Source organism: Myotis myotis, unplaced genomic scaffold (assembly GCF_014108235.1).
Source record: "Myotis myotis isolate mMyoMyo1 unplaced genomic scaffold, mMyoMyo1.p scaffold_m19_p_2, whole genome shotgun sequence".
Classification (NCBI taxonomy): Eukaryota; Metazoa; Chordata; class Mammalia; order Chiroptera; family Vespertilionidae; genus Myotis; species Myotis myotis.
In genome coordinates, this window is record NW_023416324.1 from 183,067,876 (window position 1) to 183,086,367 (window position 18,492).

The window sequence follows — 18,492 nt, forward strand, 5'->3', positions numbered from 1 at the left end:
TGCCGGCATGCAGAGGTGAAATTGAAACGGCCTCATCAGTGAAATGTGGGGCTTGGCAACATATCAGGGTGCCGGGGTCCAACCCCAGCGGGTCCAGGGGTCCCCAAAGGTGTGGACGGAGTCGGCGAAGAAGGAATGTCATGGAGACAGCGTTCAGTTGATCAGCAGCCTAGCCAGGACCTCTAGCCAGGATCTCCAGCCAAGTTCTAGTCTGGATCTCCAGAGAGGTTCTGCTTAGGATCTCCAGCCAGGTTCTGTGTCCATGTTCTCTTGCTAGGTTCTCCAGGTTCTCCAGCCAGGTTCTGTAGCCATGTTCCCTCGCTAGGTTCTCTCTCCAGCCAGGTTCAGTCACCAGGTTCTAGTTAGGTTCTCTTGCCAATTTCTGTAGTCAGGTTCAGTCCAGGATTTTTTGCCATGTTCTCTCGCTAGGTTCTGTCTCTAGGTTCTGAGGCCAGTTTCTGTCCAGGATCTTTTGCCATGTTCTCTCCAGCGAAGTTCTTCTGTCTCTAGAGAATGTTCTTTGTAGGTTCTGTCTCTCTTGGTTCTGTGATCTAAGCTCTGTGTTCTAAGTTCTGTGTTCTAAGTTCTGTGTTCTAAGTTCTGTCTTCTAAGTTCTGTCTTCTAAGTTCTGTCTCTTGCTGTCTTGTTACATCTATATTTATACCAGTTGATTCCAATCCTATCAATCTCTATTCCAAAGGTTAGGGCGTTTCTTATCTCCATTCCAGGGAGTAAAGATTATGTAGCTTAAGCATGATTGTTCATAGTTAAAGTGATTAATTACCCACCTGGCACTTAGTTGAGGGGTTTTATTCCCTCCCTAACTTCAGGGGAAAATCCCTACCTGGGGAAACAACCTTTCTCAGAGACCTTGGTTAAAACACATAGTGCCAAGAAGGTGAGCAAACATATTAAGAACAGTATGCCATATATGCCAGGTCCCTTGAAACAGCAAGCATGGACCGGCTCCCGGCATCAGGGGTGATGCACCAAATCTCACTTAGCCTGTCTCTTAAACTTGGGCTAAGAGAGCCCACTTTGGACTCTTCACAAATGAGCATGATGGCATTGCGGCAGACACCCTGGAATGGGAGACCCATGGGAACTGAGGTGACTCACTCTGACTCCCTGAATCTCACGTTTATCCTAAAAAGAAAGCATTTTTTTAAGAGTAAGATCTTATCTCTTAATGTGATAATTCCTGCAACTCCGGTATGTAAAACAAGTAAAAGCAGATTTAGTGTGGTAGACAGGAGTAGGGGACTAGACCTCCTGCTTGGTCTCTTACCTCCTGCATTTGGCCAAGAGGGAAGTCTAAAGAATATCAGAATCTCAGAGATATTTCTTTGCAAACCATGGACTTGGTGATTTCGCATACTCACCAACTCCTAATCTCCAGTGAAATGCCCCTGCACTGTTGAGTAGTTATACTGACATCCTTAGGAGCACTGTTGAGCGCACCCCTTGACAACTCTCTGCTGATTGTAGCCAAAATGTTTTTTTCCCATTATCCGACCTCTCAACCTAGTGCACTCTTCTCCCTGTGGCTGGAGTCATCATGCTCAACTGGCTAAAGAGACAGAAGTGACACTTCTTGCCCGCAGAGCAATAGCTCTAGTACCCATTGCACCACTATAGCTTCCCTCCTGTGATTTTCAAATGTTCTTCAATATTCATGAGTTCAATCTAAAGATATTATCAGCTGAGAAAAGAAAAAGCTTCAAAGAAACCCTTGGTGAGAACAAGTCCAAGTGGTTGGTGCAGTATAGTTCCGAGAGAGGGAAGACCTAAAGCACAAAGTAATTAATTTCATTTTTTTAATCCAAAGCCTAGCTTACTTTTTAAGATAAATAATGCCCTATTTTCTATCAGTTTTTAAAAAATATATTTTATTGATTTTTTACAGAGAGGAAGGGAGAGGGATCGAGAGTTAGAAACATTGATGAGAGAGAAACATTGATCTGCTGCCTCCTGCACACCACCTACTGGGGATGTGCCCATAACCAAGGTACATGCCCTTGACCGGAATCGAACCTGGGACCTTTCAATACACAGGCCAATGCTCTATCCACTGAGCCAACCTGGTTAGGGCTATTTTCTATCAGTTTATCATGGACCTTTTATCTGTGAAAAATACTTGTTCAATCTGGACCATAATCATGCTAGGAATAAGAAAAATAAAAAAGTAGAAGTTTCAGTGTACAAATTTTGCTAAATCGAATTGCTTTAATTCCAGGATTATCACCAGAAGTATCAGATAAAAACATAACCCCAAAATGACATTTCTGGGCACTCCAAGTGTTTAACTCCCTAATATCAGCACCCTTGTAGCCTATAATAATGCCTATTCTTTTGCACTCTAGTCAGTTAAATTCTAGAACTCTAGTGATGGTCTTCGAAATAAAATGCTATTCTGTCATGCAGCAGCACATGGAAGTATTGGTCATGTTTGGTATAAAATTCAGAACGTACACCTATCTGCATAACTCTTCCCATCCCTTTTCATAGACACTACAAATGACCTCTGATTTTTATTTTAAACATTTTTCTTCTTATTTCTTAATATTGAACAGTAAACCTAAAATGCTCACTTTTTCTCTTGAAAATATTTAACAGAGCACAGCCCTCTTTCACCAGTCTTAACTCCCAAATGTTGTATCCTCCTCTAGTTCCCTTTATTCAGGATTCTCCTATCGGTGTCTTTAGCCCTCAACATTAAACACCATAGTGATTATATGGCTCCTTTCTCTCTCAGTATTCTTAAACAGTTCTCTTGTGTTGGCCCAGCACATCCATCATTCTGTATTCCTCTTTTATACATAATGAATAATTGTATTTACATAGTGTCCAGTTCCAAAGAATTAAAGCATTTTAGATTACTTTGGGGAAATGTGTGTAATCAATTCTGACAGCATCTATGAGACAGGTGGAAGCAAAACACCATAATCCATTTTTACTAAGTAAGAAAGATGGCACTGGAGATAAGGGATTAGCCTTAGGCTGCACTGTCATTTTCCAATAGTTACAAATGACATCCGATTGCTGGCCAAGTTCGCTAGCCCTGTCCGTATTCTTTCTTCCATTCCCATTGCGACCTCCCTAGTTCAGGCCACCTACACTCTCGTCATAACACTGAGACCTCCCATCCCAGAATTCTGCTCTACTTTGTTCTACCGTTACTGTCCGATGTGTCTTCTTGAAGAACTTCCCTGATCATGCCACATATTAGCACATAAACCTTCAAAAGCTTCTTATCATCCAACAATTAAATATAATGTTTCACATACCAGCAATTTCGGGTCTCAATCTAACTTTCAAATATATCAATAACAACTGTCTATGTATACTCCAGTACTCAACATGACTGACATAGTTATTAGCTGTTCCCAAAGTCTCATACTTTCTCTCTTCCAAGTCTTTGCCCATACTGTTTCAGATACTCTGAAGTACTTGTCTCCTTCTCTCTGCTTTAATCCTGTTACTTCGTTTTGGGTGATTATTTTGAATTTTTCTACTTCCATGAATCCTACCATGGATCTGTTTCTAGTGATATGTAACTTATCTTTTGCAAAGGAGAAGAATGCTGTGCTTGTCTTTTAACATTTACAATAATTTAACTTGTTTGACTTTTTACTTATTTCACCACTTTTCAACCTTAACCAATAAAGAAATTAAAAAAAAATAATAAAAGCTGGTTCCAAATAAAAAGACATGAAACATTAAAAAAAAAAAGCTAATATGCAAATCAACTGAACAGCGGAATGTCCAGGTTCATTGCACTGACCATTGGGGGGCAGATGCTCAATGCAGGAGCTGTGTGGTGTTCAGTGTGCTCCTAAGGGAGCGGGCCTAAGCTGTCAGTCAGACATCCCCTGAGGGCTCCTGGACTGTGAGAGGGCACAGGCCGGGCTGAGGGACCGCCCCAACTGAGTTCACAAATTGTGTGCACTCTAGTTACTTATATTATAAAAATTCATATGTATTTAACTTATATCCATTAATTGTATTTTATCATATTTATTAATCTCTTATTCTCAGGTGCTTTTTATTATGATTCATAAATAATCATTTATCATTATCCTCTTTAAATTCTTGAACTGTTTTTTCTATCACCTTTGTTGGCTCCTATTTAATCTCTTAATTTTGGCATTACTTATAGATTGGCACATCCATCTTTATGATTTGATTCTTGCCTCTTCTACAGTGCCTCCAGAAGAAATTGGTGTTTTTGCTCATAACTAATTGGTGACACATGACACTAATCTGCAAATTTTACTTCAGCCCTGATTGGTTGCCTTATTTCCAACTATCTCCTTAAGCTTGTATCAGGATGTCAATTTACATATGACCAAACTCAATGTCTCCACCTGCTTTACCAGCATTCACACCAGTGATTTTTACCTCTCCTCTCTTTTCCACACTAAGCTAAAATGTCTTTTCTAAACAATCCAATCTACCTAATCCTCTCAGATAAGGAAACTAAAGCTTTGAAAGTTGTGTGTGTGGGGTGGGGGTAATCAACCAAAGAACTCATATGCCTATATGCATAACCCATGGACAAAGACAAGAGGATGCTGAAGGCCTGGGGGGGGGGGGCTGGAGGGGGTCAATGGGCAAAAAGGGGGAGACATATGTAATACTTTCAACAATAAAGAATTATTAAAAAACTAGAGGCCCAGTGCACAAATTCACACACGGGGGGGGGGGGGGGGGGGGAGAGGGGACCATGGGAGATTGGCCAGCTAGCTCCAATCTAGTTGTGTAGATGTGCTGAGGTAGTGGCAAGCAAAGACAACAGACAAAGGACCCCAAAATGGCCTGAACACCAGCTATGCTCTGAAGTGGAAATACAGCTCTACTCGGGCCACCTCACTCTCCTTGGGGCAGAGTTGCTGTTAGACAGGTCATCTCTTCTACCTCAGCCACACACTTTCTCTGGGGGCTCTGCCCCCAAGCATGATAGGTAGCTGACTTTGGCCAATGGTGGTACAATGTTGTAGGAGCTCTAGCCAAACAGCGGATGGGAGCCCAGAAAGGCACAGGGCCGAGCTAGAAGTGGCTGATGGGGGCAGAAGGGCAAGCAGTACAGCATAGTGCAGTGGCAGAGGTAAGATGGCGGTGGTGCTTACTTTAAGTCTTTGCAGTTAGGCTGTTGCCTTGCCCCTTCTGTCTCCTCCGAGATGCTACTCTGTCTTGATCAGCATCAGGGTCACTCTCCTCCTACAGGCTTCCCAGACCCAGATTCTCTGGTGCCTGGAGCCTTAGCTGAGGGGAGGGACCATGGGAGGTTGACCGGCTGTGGTGGGGAGGGACCATGGGAGGTTGGCTAGTTGTGGGAGTTTGGCTTTGGGAGTGCACTGACCACCAGGGGGCAGCTCCTGCTTTGAGCATCTGCCCCCTGGTGGTCAGTGCATGTCATAGTGACTGGTCAACCAGTCATTCTAGTTGTTTGGTTGTAATGGTTGCTTAGGCTTTTATATATATATAGATATTGAAAGGACTGGTCTGAAATTATACAACACAACTGATCTCCAGATCAAATTAATATTAAACCAGCAGTCCATCTGAAGGGATTACTTAAAAAATAATCCTCTGAAGTCTGTTGTGTTTATAGCAATGCCCCTGGGGATGTTGACCCTCTCCCATGTTCTCTTCTTGAGAATATATTCAAAACATTTACCTTCTTTCTGAGTACTGAGGATAGGGTTTCTTCTTGTACATATGCTTTATTTAGATCTTCTAGATAAAAATTTGATTAGCTTTCCTTTTTATTGCCTTCTAGAAAGCTCATACTATAGCTTTTTGCCCACCTATCACAAATGTTTAAACCTCAGATCATCCATTTTGAAACCTAGTGTCCCTATTTGGTTTCAAATTGCTTATTCCTACAAAAAAAAAAAATCCTGCATATAAATTTTGTCAATTATTTTTGTCTTAAAGAAATAACTTTAAATTATATCTATTTTAGACTATCTAGAATATTTTGGGGGGATAAAACTATTTAACTATGCAAATAAAATAGTGATATAGATAGAACTAGCTACAAACTTTCTAGACTCCAGTAGTACACCATGTCTTTGCTGTTCCTTATACTTACTTGATACTTTGCTATGTGTACCCTTGTGTGTGTGTGTGTTTAAGATTTATTCATTTTTCTTATCCCTCATATCAGGTTGTAAAATTACCAAGGATGAGAACTGTTTTAAAAAAATGTTTTTTCAGTTCTCTCAAGCAAATAAATGGTATGTTCATATGGTAGCCACTCAATAAATGGATTTGGATGATTCTCAATCTATAAATCCCATCTTAAAACATTTCACTTATATATAGAATTATCTGTCTGAACTTGGCTAACACTGTAATCCTTTACTTGATAGAACAGATATGCAACCTTAGGGTTTACTGCAAAATAAATTTCTGTTACTAGAATCTTGTCTTCTCTCTAACTTGGGGAAAATGAAGAAATGTGCATTTCACAAATATATACTTACTAGAGGCTCGGTGCACAAAATTCGTGCACGGGCGTGTGTGTCCCTCAGCCTAGCCTGCAACCTCTCCAATCTGGGACCCCTTGAGGGATGACCAACTGCCTGTGGGATTGGGTCTAAATGGGCAGTCGGACATCCCTCTCACAATCCAGGACTGCTGGCACCCAACCGCTTGCCTGACTGCCTGCCTGCCTGATTGCCCCTAACCACTCCCCTGCCAGCCTGATCGATGCCTAACTGCTCCCCTGCAGGCCTGGTCCCCCCAAACTACCCTCCCCTGTAGCCTGATCACCCACAACTGCCCTCCCCTGCTGGCCATCTTGTGACCACATGGGGGCAGCCATCTTGTGTGTTAGAGTGATGGTTAATTTGCATATTACCTCTTTATTAGATAGGATAATGCAGTCAGTGTTTAAAATCAAGGCAGAATATTGTTAACATTCTATATTCATATTCAGAATATTAGCAATATAACCTCTGACCTAATGGCATCTCTTTTATGCTTTAATATTAATTTTATTGTGAAAATAGAAATATTTAAAACTCTAGAAATCTCACCTATCAATCATTAATAACTTCTCTTAACAATTTAAAAGGCATATTTGTTTGTAATTCATCAAACCAAAAAATTAATAAATATAATGTACAATTTTCACAGATATTTACTATTGGCTCCTGTAAAACTTGTTGGGTGGATGATACACCACTAAAAAAAATTAAGGAATGAGAGAGCAATTCCTTGCTTAGTAGTGGAATCCACCCTCTGATACTTCACAAACATGTAATTATATAACAGCTGTTTGACGTTCACCTCAATTTTATAAAATAGGCAGCATGGGCATGGAGAGTTCCCTTATGGAATAGAGGTATAAATCTGTATTTCCTAAGGTATAATCCATAGGAAACAGATACTTACAAAGTTACATTAAGATTATTTTCAGTCTACCCTGCCTATGTTGCTCAGTGGTTGAGCACTGACCTATGAACCAGGAGTTCAATTCCAGGTCAGGGCAGTTGAGGGCTGGATCCTCAGTGTGGGGCATGCAGGAGGCAGCCAATCAATGATTCTCTCTCATCATTGATATTTCTATCTCTCCTTTCCTCTCTGAAATCAGTAAAAGAATATCATTTTTATTCCATGTAAGCACAGAAAAAAGCATGTGTTGGTTTGAACATAGTCATGTGGGCTCAAACACGGAAACAAGAGGTAACTGGAGTCCAGTCAATGTCACATTGAGGAGATTGTGCCTGAAAGATCCTGAGTAGATCCCCCCAGAAATTCTGCACAACCCCATTTAGCATGCACTGATATAGAGCTGCAAGAGGCATAAACACACAAAGGAAAGCAATGAATAAAGTCCGTTTGCTTCTATTAGAGGCAGTAGTGCTGCTCTTAATAAAGCAGAGATGAATGCTATTCCGTCAATGTTCAATTTTCCATTATTATTTAAAGAACAAAACTCCTGTATTAGAGTCCATTTGAGGAAATACTATTGTCATCTTTTTATATATAAAAGCAATTTCAAGTCACTGCTAAATTATATATAAGAAAATATACTACGGAGTTTCAATTTTTCACATGCTCTTGCAAAGGAATAGGAACAGTTCTTACCAATATGTTTGCAATAAATCTCTGTATATTGAGATGGCACCTTTTTCTTGAGGTCATTGTTAAAACACTAAGAGTACAAAGACCCATGCAAATAGTTTTACCCTAATAGTAAAATAATAATCCTTTTATCAGGTTTCCTGAACTAAGGAAATCTGATTAACTCTTTGTTGTTGTTAATCCTCACCTGAGGCTATTTTTCCATTGCTTGATAAAGAGTGGAAGGGAGAGGGAGAGGCCCTAGCGTGGATGGAGCCTGCAACTGAGATACACTGAGGTAAGTGCTCTTGACCAGAATGGAACCCAGGACCCTTCAGTCCCCGGGATGACGCTCTATCCACTACGCCACACCGGCTCAGTGGAATCTTTATAGAAATTATTTCCAAAGATGGAAAAAACTTCTTTGTTTCAGCTGATAAGGAAAAATAATCTTAAAACCTAGCTTTCCAGGGGTAGTTCAGGTAATATGTCATAAATCCAGAGATGATTCTCGATCTGTTTTTTTCCCCTGGAAATTTAGATCCCGGAACCCTGCTAGAAAACAAGAGGGAGATGTCTCTACGCTGTGGGGTAGTCGTCCGCGCCATGAGACTCCAAGTATTTGGAAAATATTTATGCGGTCCAGTCAGCGGTAAATTCCTTGCCAGATAAAAAAAAAAAAAAAAAAAAAAAAAAGAAAAGAAAAGAAAAAGGATTTTTACAGACTGGACCCTTCGAGCAAAATACCTTCGAGATTTGTGTCTGGTGATCTTAGAGACAAGAGCACCTGGGATGAATATAAAGGGAACTTAAAACGCCAGAAAGGAGAGAGGTTAAGACTACCTCCATGGCTAAAGACAAGGATTCCCATGGGGAAAAACTACAATAAACTGAAAAAACACTTCGCGGGATTTAAATCTCCATACAGTGTGTGAGGAAGCTCGATGCCCCAATATCGGAGAGTGCTGGGGAGGTGGGAAATACGCCACTGCCACAGCCACGATCATGCTGATGGGCGACACGTGTACAAGAGGTGCCGGCTTTTTTCCGTTAAGACGGCAAGAAATCCGCCTCCCGTAGGCGCCAACGAGCCCTGCAATACCGCCAAGGCCATTGCCGAGTGGGGTCTGGATTATGTTGTCCTGACATCGGTGGATCGAGATGATAAGCCCGATGGAGGAGCTGAGCACTTTGCAAAGACTGTATCTTACCTAAAGGAAAGGAATCCAGAAATCCTTGTGGAATGCCTCACTCCTGATTTCTTGGGAGATCTTAAAGCAATAGAAAAAGTCGCCCTGTCGGGATTAGACGTATTTGCACATAATGTAGAAACAGTCCCAGAATTACAGAGGAAAGTTCGTGATTCCAGGGCCAGTTTCGACCAGTCTCTGCGCGTCCGGAAGCATGCCAAGGAGATTCAGCCTGATGTTATTTCTAAAACATCTGTCATGTTGGGTCTAGGCGAGGATGATGAGCAAGTATATGCAACAATGAAATTAGTCCGTGAGGCCGATGTGGATTGTTTGACTTTAGGACAGTATATGCAGCCGACAAAGCACAGCCTCAAGGCTGAAGAATACATTATTCCTGAAAAGTTCAAATACTGGGAAAAGGTAGGAAATGAACTTGGATTTCATTATACTGCAAGTGGCCCTCTGGTACGTTCTTCATATGAAGTGGGTGAATTTTTCCTGAAAAATTTAGTGGCTAAAAGAAAAACAAAAGCCTTCTAACACTCAACAAGACACTCGAGATCACAGGAATTTTTAGACCTAACAGGTGGTGGCAGAATGCCTATGTGTCACTGGGTGAATCCTCATTTTTTGTTTTGAGAAAAATGTCAATAAGCTGTGTATGTTTAATTATAGAAATGTATTTGCCTTTTAGCATATTTTTTGTCCCAATAGACAATTGCTTGCTGTGATGTAATCATAAAACATCTTTGTAAGAGTTTACTGTTTTACAATATAATTAAAAATACATTGAAAAGTTCTAGAAATCGTAAGCCTCTGTTACTTGTGCATCATTGACAAGTTGCATTCTGATAAATTACATACTATGATGAAACAGGCAATATAGCATGAGACTGATCAGATTACCTATAATTAGATATGTTCTTTACATAACAGTATAACATCATTGGAATGATGTAGAAAGGCTTAAGAGTTTGAGTGTTGATTTTTACATTGGCTATATTGTAAAATATGTAATGTAGGTAGCCAATCTTGTTTGAATTTTAAAATATGTGAACTATTATTTTCAATAAAAATAATGCATAACTTTGAAGAAAACATTGGCTTTCCATACTTACTCTCTGCTACACTATTTCTAATCACATTAGTAAGTAGATTTATTAAAATACTGCCAGTACAATGGAAAGGGTAAAAACATAATCATTAAAGACATCAATATACCATTTAAAGAAATATTGTTTTGAAATTTTTATTTTTTATTGGTTAGAGAGAGAAACATTGATTTGTTGGTCCCCTTATTTATGCATTTATTGGTTGATTCTGACTCCAAGGATCAAACCCACAACTGTAGCATATTGGGAAGGTGCTCTAACCAATGGAGCTACCTGGCCAAGGCAGAAATGTATATTTTCTCAGGTATCTTGTAGGTTCTAAGCCAGGGGTGGGCAAACTTTTTGACTCGAGGGCCATAATGGGTTCTTAAACTGGACCGGAGGGCCGGAACAAAAGCATGGATGGAGTGTTTGTGTGAACTAATATAAATTCAAAGTAAACATCATTACATAAAAGGGTACGGTCTTTTTTTTTTTTAGTTTTATTCATTTCAAACGGGCCAGATCCAGCCCGCGGGCCATAGTTTGCCCACGGCTGTTCTAAGCTATGCCAACTTCTAAACTAATGTTAACTCACTTTTTACCAGGTAAAATGTATGATCTTCATTATGGAGCAATATATCACACTGGTTAAGAGAACAGTTTGAAAACTCAGACCTGTGGTCAAGTTTTAACTTGTCACTTACAAGCTGTGTGACTTAGGCAAATTATTTCAACCACTCTAAGTTTGTTTCCTCATCTCTAAGTGGGCATAATAAGATGTTTATTTAATAGAGTTGATTTGAAAGTTAAATGCAATAATCTATGCTAAAAAACTTAGTACACTACCTATTAATTTTTGGCTCTTTTTATTAGTACTATTTTTAATTAGACATAGATTTTAGGGGAATGAACATGAATGACCTTTTTCAGTCAAGTGTGAGTTTGGAATTTTGTTCCATGGCCTACTAGATCTGAAATCTTGGTTAAGTTGTTTAAAAGTTGCCAAGAAGAACCAAAGCAACCAATAAAGAAGAATGTTTTCAGCAAAGGGTCCTAGAAAATTGGACATTCACATTAAAAAACAAACAACAACTACCTCACATCATGCACAATAATTAATTTAAACATTGACTCATCTGTAAAATCTAAAACACTAAAGATTTTAGATAAAAATACAGGAGAATATCTATGTGACTTGGAACTAGACAAAGGTTTCTTAGATCATATAAAATAATTAAAAAAATGATAAATTACAATTAAAATATTATACTCATCAAAAGATACCACCAAGAAAATACATGGAGCCCTGGCCAGTGTGACTCATGGTTAGATCAGCAGCTGGCTCACTGAAGGGTCCCGGCCAAGGGCATATATCTGGGTTGCAGATTTAATCCCTGGCCCCAGTCAGGGTGCATGCAGGAGGCAAACAATTGATGTGTCTCTCTCACATCAATGTTTCACTCTCTCTCTTGTCCCTCACTCCTTTCCACTCTTTCTAAAAATCAATGGAGGATTAAAAATGGTGGTGGAGTAAGTGGATGCTACACTGACACATGCCCAAGACCAAATTGTAATTACAATTAAAATACAAAAAAAAAAAAAAAAAAAAAAAAAAAACCAAACCCACCCTGAATAGTCAGCTAAAGACTGGCTGGAGAGAACCCTGATAACCAAGGACGGAAAGTGGAGACCGCATAGAGACTGGTAGGAAGGGAAGAGGTGCAAAAGGGCTGGCTGAAGTTCCCATGAGATACCGCAGCTGTGGGGGATTGCCACAGAACTCTGCTGTCTAATCCCCAAGCCGGCCACCTCCCAGCATAGAGCACCAGAACTGAGAAAGGTAGCCACATAACATCTGGCTGTGAAAAGCAGCAGGGTTGCTATCTGTCAGGGAGAGATGGCTGGAAATGCAGGCAGCTTCTTAAAGGGCCAATGCACAAAATTTCATGTGCAGCCATTCACCTTGGGTTCAGGCAGAGGGAGGGCAGAGTGGACTGGAGCTGAGTGAGCAAAAGCCAGGGTTGGGGACACTGGGGTTAGAAGTCAGGATACATGCATAATTCATGGACACACACAATAGGGTGGTGAAGGACTGGGGTGGAAGCCAGGGATGTGCTAGAAGAGGTTAATGGGGGGAAAAGGAGGACATATGTAAAACTTTCATCAATAAAGATTTTAAAAAATAAAAGTAAATAAAAAAATAAAATCAAGTCTCCCCAAACAATTTTAAAAAATGGAATAAATATCCTTGAGTAAGGATTAACAACAAAAAGGATAAAGAAAATACATAGAAAAGTCACAGAATGGGAGAAAGTATCTGTGAAACAAATATCTGATAATGAACAGGTATCAAGAATATAAATGATTCTAATACTTAATAATAAGATATTTAATAACCTGATTTAAAAATGATCCCAAATAGTTGCACATACCTTACATAAAAGAAAATATATGAATGGCCAATAAGGACATAAAAATTGCTCAAACGCATCAGTCACCAGGAAATGAAAATTAAAACCACAATGAGATACAACTATAAATCCTACTGGAGTGACTAATATTAAAAGACCAACCACAACTATTTTGGTAAGTATGTGGAGCAATTGCAACTCACAAATATTTTTTGTAGGCATACAAACTGATAAAGTCACTTTGGAGAAATACTTCACAGCAAATTCATTCTTAGGTATTTAAACAAGAATATATTTTTTGTAAAAAAATATTTCTACAATGATGTTCATAGGAGTTTCATTCATAATAATCTGAAACTGCAAACAGACACCTGTTAGGTGTCCATTAACAGGCAGATGATGGACTACTCAACAATGAAAAGAAAAATATACTAATATACTAACAAGATGGATAGATCTCAAAAAAACAAACAAAAAAATTGCTGAGTAGAAGAAGCCTTCAAGGAAAAAGTTCACACTCTGATTCCATTTATAAAAACATATAAATAAGCACAATTAAACTAATCTGAAAAAAATATCAGAACAGTGGCTGCTTTTTGGAGGACAGGTGGAGAATAACTCTCATGGACATGATAGTGATGCCAGTGTTCTGGACCTCAATCACAGTTTGGTTACACAGAAGTGTTTGCATTTGTCAAAAGTCAGTGAATAAACTCTTAACATTTGTGCAGTTCATTTCACTGTATGTATGTATGTCTTATGTCAAAGGGAAAAGAAATGTAAGCACATATTGAATTCTAGTTAATAATATGCATGCTGAGGTATTTGGGGAGAAATATGCTGATGTATTTACTTTGAACTACTTAAAAAGAAGATATATTAATGGGTAGATAGAGAAATAATCGATGGGTAAATACATAGTAAAATAAAAGTCTCATAGTAGGAGTAGCCTGACGGATGAAAGCAGTAGCTCGTGCATATCTCTGAAGGTCACGAAATATAAACCTGATGTAAAATCTCTGTCATCAGTGATGCAGCAGCAAAAGTCCCACTGATAATATCAAACGGAGCCATAAAGTTTTCTGTCAGACTATCAGTGTACGTGTATACATTAAAAAATAAATGTATTTTTCATCATCATATACTGTGTTTTTGTCGCTCGAATGAATTTTACTATTTCTTCAAGGTTCTTCACATACGTACACCTTAAGAGATATCAAGTAGGCGTACCATGTTCTCAACAAATTAGGGTTGGCACGCAGAAGAATTTTGAGTCAGAGATTTTGCTGGTTTTGGCAGGCACTCACAAAAGGTTGCCCACCCCTGCCCTAGTGGAGCCTGGAATCCATTCAGATTTCCCTGCCTAACTTTTACTACTCATCTCTCCTGTACATAGATGACAACCACTTGCTCAGAGTTTCTTCTAAAGGGTGTTCTTGACCTCTCCTAGTAACAGACTTATTTTTCCCTCGCTCCCCTCACAACACACAGAGCTAATCAGCAGTAGATTCATGGTGGACATTTAGCCTTCCTCATCCCCCAGCCCCTTTTCCCTGAAAAGGAGAAGGAGTAAGCAAAAAGAAAGAGAACAGAAGAATCGCATCAGCCTGAGTGTCATGTATAGTATGTCAAATGCTATGAAAAGTCAAAGAGAGAGAAGAAACCACCTTTGAATTGTGAGAGTTAACCAAAATCGACCTCAGAGAGATCATTTTCAGGTAAGTGTTTGGAACATCAGAGGATTGGCCTTATTTCTATTCTGGGCTTATCAGCAGCTCGACTTCTACCAACTTTCCAGCTACTGTTGCTGCAACATGAAGGTCCTACCTTTATTACTTTAGTTTCTCACATTCTTAAGCAGAAAATTGTTACCTCTCAATGTTTCTTATCTTCCTAAGCACAGGCAGTCACAGGCCTACAAAGGCACTGTGAACACAAACGATTCCGAACACACTATCCTTTGTACCGTCACTGCCAGAAACCCTGACTGCATTTGTTGGCCTTGGAAATCACTCTATTGCTGTTTTTATTTTTCAGGTGTATATATTTTGTCCTTTGCAAGGAGTGAGCTCCAATAGCTTCAATAACTTACTGAGTCTTATCTTTCTTGCCTGATGCCTTTGAATGCTTCATCCTCAAGGCGAGGTGGGGGTGGGGGAGTCACTTGGAGCCAAAGAAAAGGCTTTGGAAATACAAAAATTAACCTAGCGATATTGAACAGCCCTTCCATAAAATCACCGTTTTTTGAGGTAAAAAATGATGTTCTGGATCTGAAGGTAAAAGTATGAAGTGCCAGGGACTGGATGCTTGCTTCCTAAATGACTAGCTTCTAAGGCAGCCTCTCTTGTTTTGAATGCCCTACAGAGTCTCATACTCGGTGAAAGAACTTCAGCTGAAATTGGAGCTAGCTAAGTGAATAATGTGCACAGGCAATGAGCAATTTTTGATGCTCAAGATTATGGTAGGTTGTGTGGAGCATATAAAAGGAAAATGCTGCACGTTCTTTTCCTCAAGTGGTATGTACATGAAGCAATTATGGAATATTTCAAAACACAAAATAAACAAGCATCACTGACTACTGTGGGTCTGGAAGGAAAGGGATTGAGGGGGCTGGAATATGTTTTCTTAGTTCCTCAAGCTTCCTAGAAGAGGGAAAGGACCACTTTAAAAAGTGTTTATGAAAAGACACCTAGATAATCAGAAAATGAAACAAAAGAGATTTAGGACTGCTCTGGACCCAGAACATAAGTTTGTGGGTTTTTTTTTTGTTTGTTTGTTTGTTTTCCCAAATCAAAAGACTTTAACTCTTTGTAATTGCTGTTTTTAGTTTTTTGTTGTTATTGTTGGTTTTTGGGGAATAAAAGGAGGTGGGTGGGTGGGGAGTTTTCCTTAACTTTACCAGTAATGAATTCAGTGAGTGATTTTAGAGGAAATATTCATAAGACAAAGCACATTCATAGACATTCTGACTAGTACTTGGAGATGAGAGATGAAAAAGGTGGCATTAAACTTTATTTTTGGTATTATTAGATTAAAACTTTACTACACTTTATCACTAATTGCTACATGATGCAAAGGCTATCCTTAGGATAAGCCATAGATGTGGCTTACTACTGCGAATCTTTTTCTGAAAAGGGATTTCACATCACACAAAGGGCATAGGATACAGTTAAATTCCAGGTTGATATTGTGAATGAGTTGAGAACCAAGCAAAAGATGGAATGGCTGACATCTCAATGTATCAACTTAGCACATTGAGTAAAAAGGGCTGTCCACTAGCCACAGAAAAATTAGACATTGCTGCAAAAAAATTATTTTTAACCAAAATCTAACATTTCAGTTGGGCAGTAAAGTTCAATGACTTGCTCATAGAGGCCAAATGAGATTTACAGAATTAAACCTGTAAATGAGAATTGTATTATATTCCATTGTAAAGTGTATTATATTCATACTAACTGCCACATTCACTCTTTATTACCTTGTTTTAGTTGATATTCTGTAGGAGGCTTCATGCCTCATAACATTCTTTGAATATGAAACATAATTTTTCATATTTGAAAATGTATTTGCATCATAAAATTCATTCAATATATTTTTATCATTATTGGAGGCATTAATATTAGCCATCATATCTGCCCTTATTTTTACATCAACACCTTCTCCTTCAAACTATAAAAACCACAGTCCTCGCAACAGCCTTCTTCAATAATATTTCACCACGTTGTCAATTGCACTTTATTATTGTTTAAATACCTAATTAATGTCTTCAAAACCGCTCTCTTACCCTTCATCTATGGATCTTAATTACTCTTTTCATGTGTTCACTTCAGAGGAAGCAAAATGTGCTAAAACCTACAAAATACCATGAGTAATATGTTTAACCTTTTAAAAAAATACTTAATCCTAAATTAAAACAGTACAAATTCAAGTTCATCCTTAACTGTCAACCTTATTTAATATCTGAATTGTTTGGCTTCCTATTTCCTCACCTGTGCTTATTAGTAGACAGTATTTTGTGGGATGGCACTGTCTAAATGTAACTGCCCATGGAGGTCTATGTCACTTAGCATTTGATCGAAGTGACATTACATCGCTAGTGCTTCCATTGTGGCCTCTAACACCAAGAGATGTTTTCACAAGCATAGTTACACTGCTGGGCATCAGCCCGCTTTACAGGAAGGCAGAACACTTGCTTCTGAATCTAGTGTATGGAGAAAATATCCCTAACAATACTCAATTTTGAAACATTAAACAGAGGTGACTGAAAGCATGCCTGTATAGTGTGACTTAGTGCTTCAAACCTCTTTCCATAAGCATGAAGCATCACCAGAGAGAATCTGTTTTGGTTTTGCTCCCTAATTTTTCTTTGAGCCTTTAATAATCTTGACCCATCTGTACTTCAGAACACTTCAACATCTACCTTTCCCGCTAAATCCAGCTTTTTGAAGTCAGGAACCTAGCCTCTGTATTCACTTCGTATTTCCAGAACATAGCTTCCTTGCTAGTTACAAAGCTAGTATCTCAGTACAGCTATGCAGAATTTCATGGCTGCCAAGTTAGATAAATACACTTCTAAGTAAGGTCTGCTCTATTTAGCTGGATGTTGTCAGTCAATAATAATAATAATAATAAAGAAGTGGAAAACATCTCTGCTTTGAAGGAAATAAGTAAGGAGCTATGCATGGACACCCCCCCCCCCCCCCCAAAGACAAGACTCACAGGGAGGAAATGAATAAACCAGATTGGAGACTCAGCTTGTCTGACTACAGAAACTATAAGATTATACTCTTGTAGTTTAATAAACAAAAATAAACAGTTGTTCCAGGATATGAGAAAGACTAGAACTTTTCACTTGCGATCCCCAGCCTGCTGTCTTTTGCCTACCTCAGGCTGTCTCATTCATCTGACACTTGTTTTAAATTTATCTCAAGGGTCCATATTTGACCCCGGGCAATATAATTCTCATCAGATTTTTCCTGTTAATGCTGTAAATCTCATTTGGCAAGTCACTAAACTTACTTTGCTGTGCACTTAATTCTTAGTTTTGGGTAAAAATTGAACTCCTTTGTTCCTTGTCTAGTCCCTCTGCAATCATTGAGCATCTAGAATATCCTTATCATGATTTGTTAGAGCAGTGGTTCCCAACATGGGGCACACACCCCACAGGGGGGCAATTTGATTTTTAAGGGGGGCAATTGGAGAATGAGTTTTAACAGTGAATTTTTTGCATTTCTTATGGTTCTAGGGGCCTCATACAGCATATAAATATATATTGTGATGTATTTATGAATTTCAGTTCTCTATTATATGTTTTGAAACTTTATTAGCTATTTTTTCATAGCACTTCATATTATTTTTATTTTTGTAACAGTTTGTTAGTGATTTCTTCCTCTGTCCTTTTGTTCTTTTATTTTTCTCTTTCGTGGTACCATGTTTTTTTGAAGCTTGTTTAGACCAAGTTAATGGCCTTTTAGGCTTCCTCCATGTGAATAGGAGTTCACTTTTTAAATAATAAGAATTATATGTCAGGGTGGGCATTGGGATTTTAGAGATGCTTAAGTGGGGCATGGCCAAAAAAAAGTTGGGAACCACTGTGTTAGAGGAATGACACGCTTCCATAAAAAGGGGCGATAGCTTGAGGTAATAGTGAAATTTTACAACCCAGAAGTGGTTGTAATCTCAGATTATGCAGCACCTCTGCCTGGTTGGACGCTCAGC

The 18,492-nt window shown here is 38.9% G+C and overlaps 1 protein-coding gene and 1 pseudogene across 2 annotated transcripts in view; one reads left to right on the top strand and one right to left on the bottom strand.

The window, feature by feature from the left end:
- The window catches only part of NLGN1 (neuroligin 1), an 854,057-nt gene that overhangs the window by 232,973 nt on the left and 602,592 nt on the right, over positions 1-18,492 (bottom strand). The gene's annotated exons all lie outside the window — the stretch shown is intronic.
- LOC118677599 lies at positions 8,650-9,809 on the top strand (annotated as a pseudogene).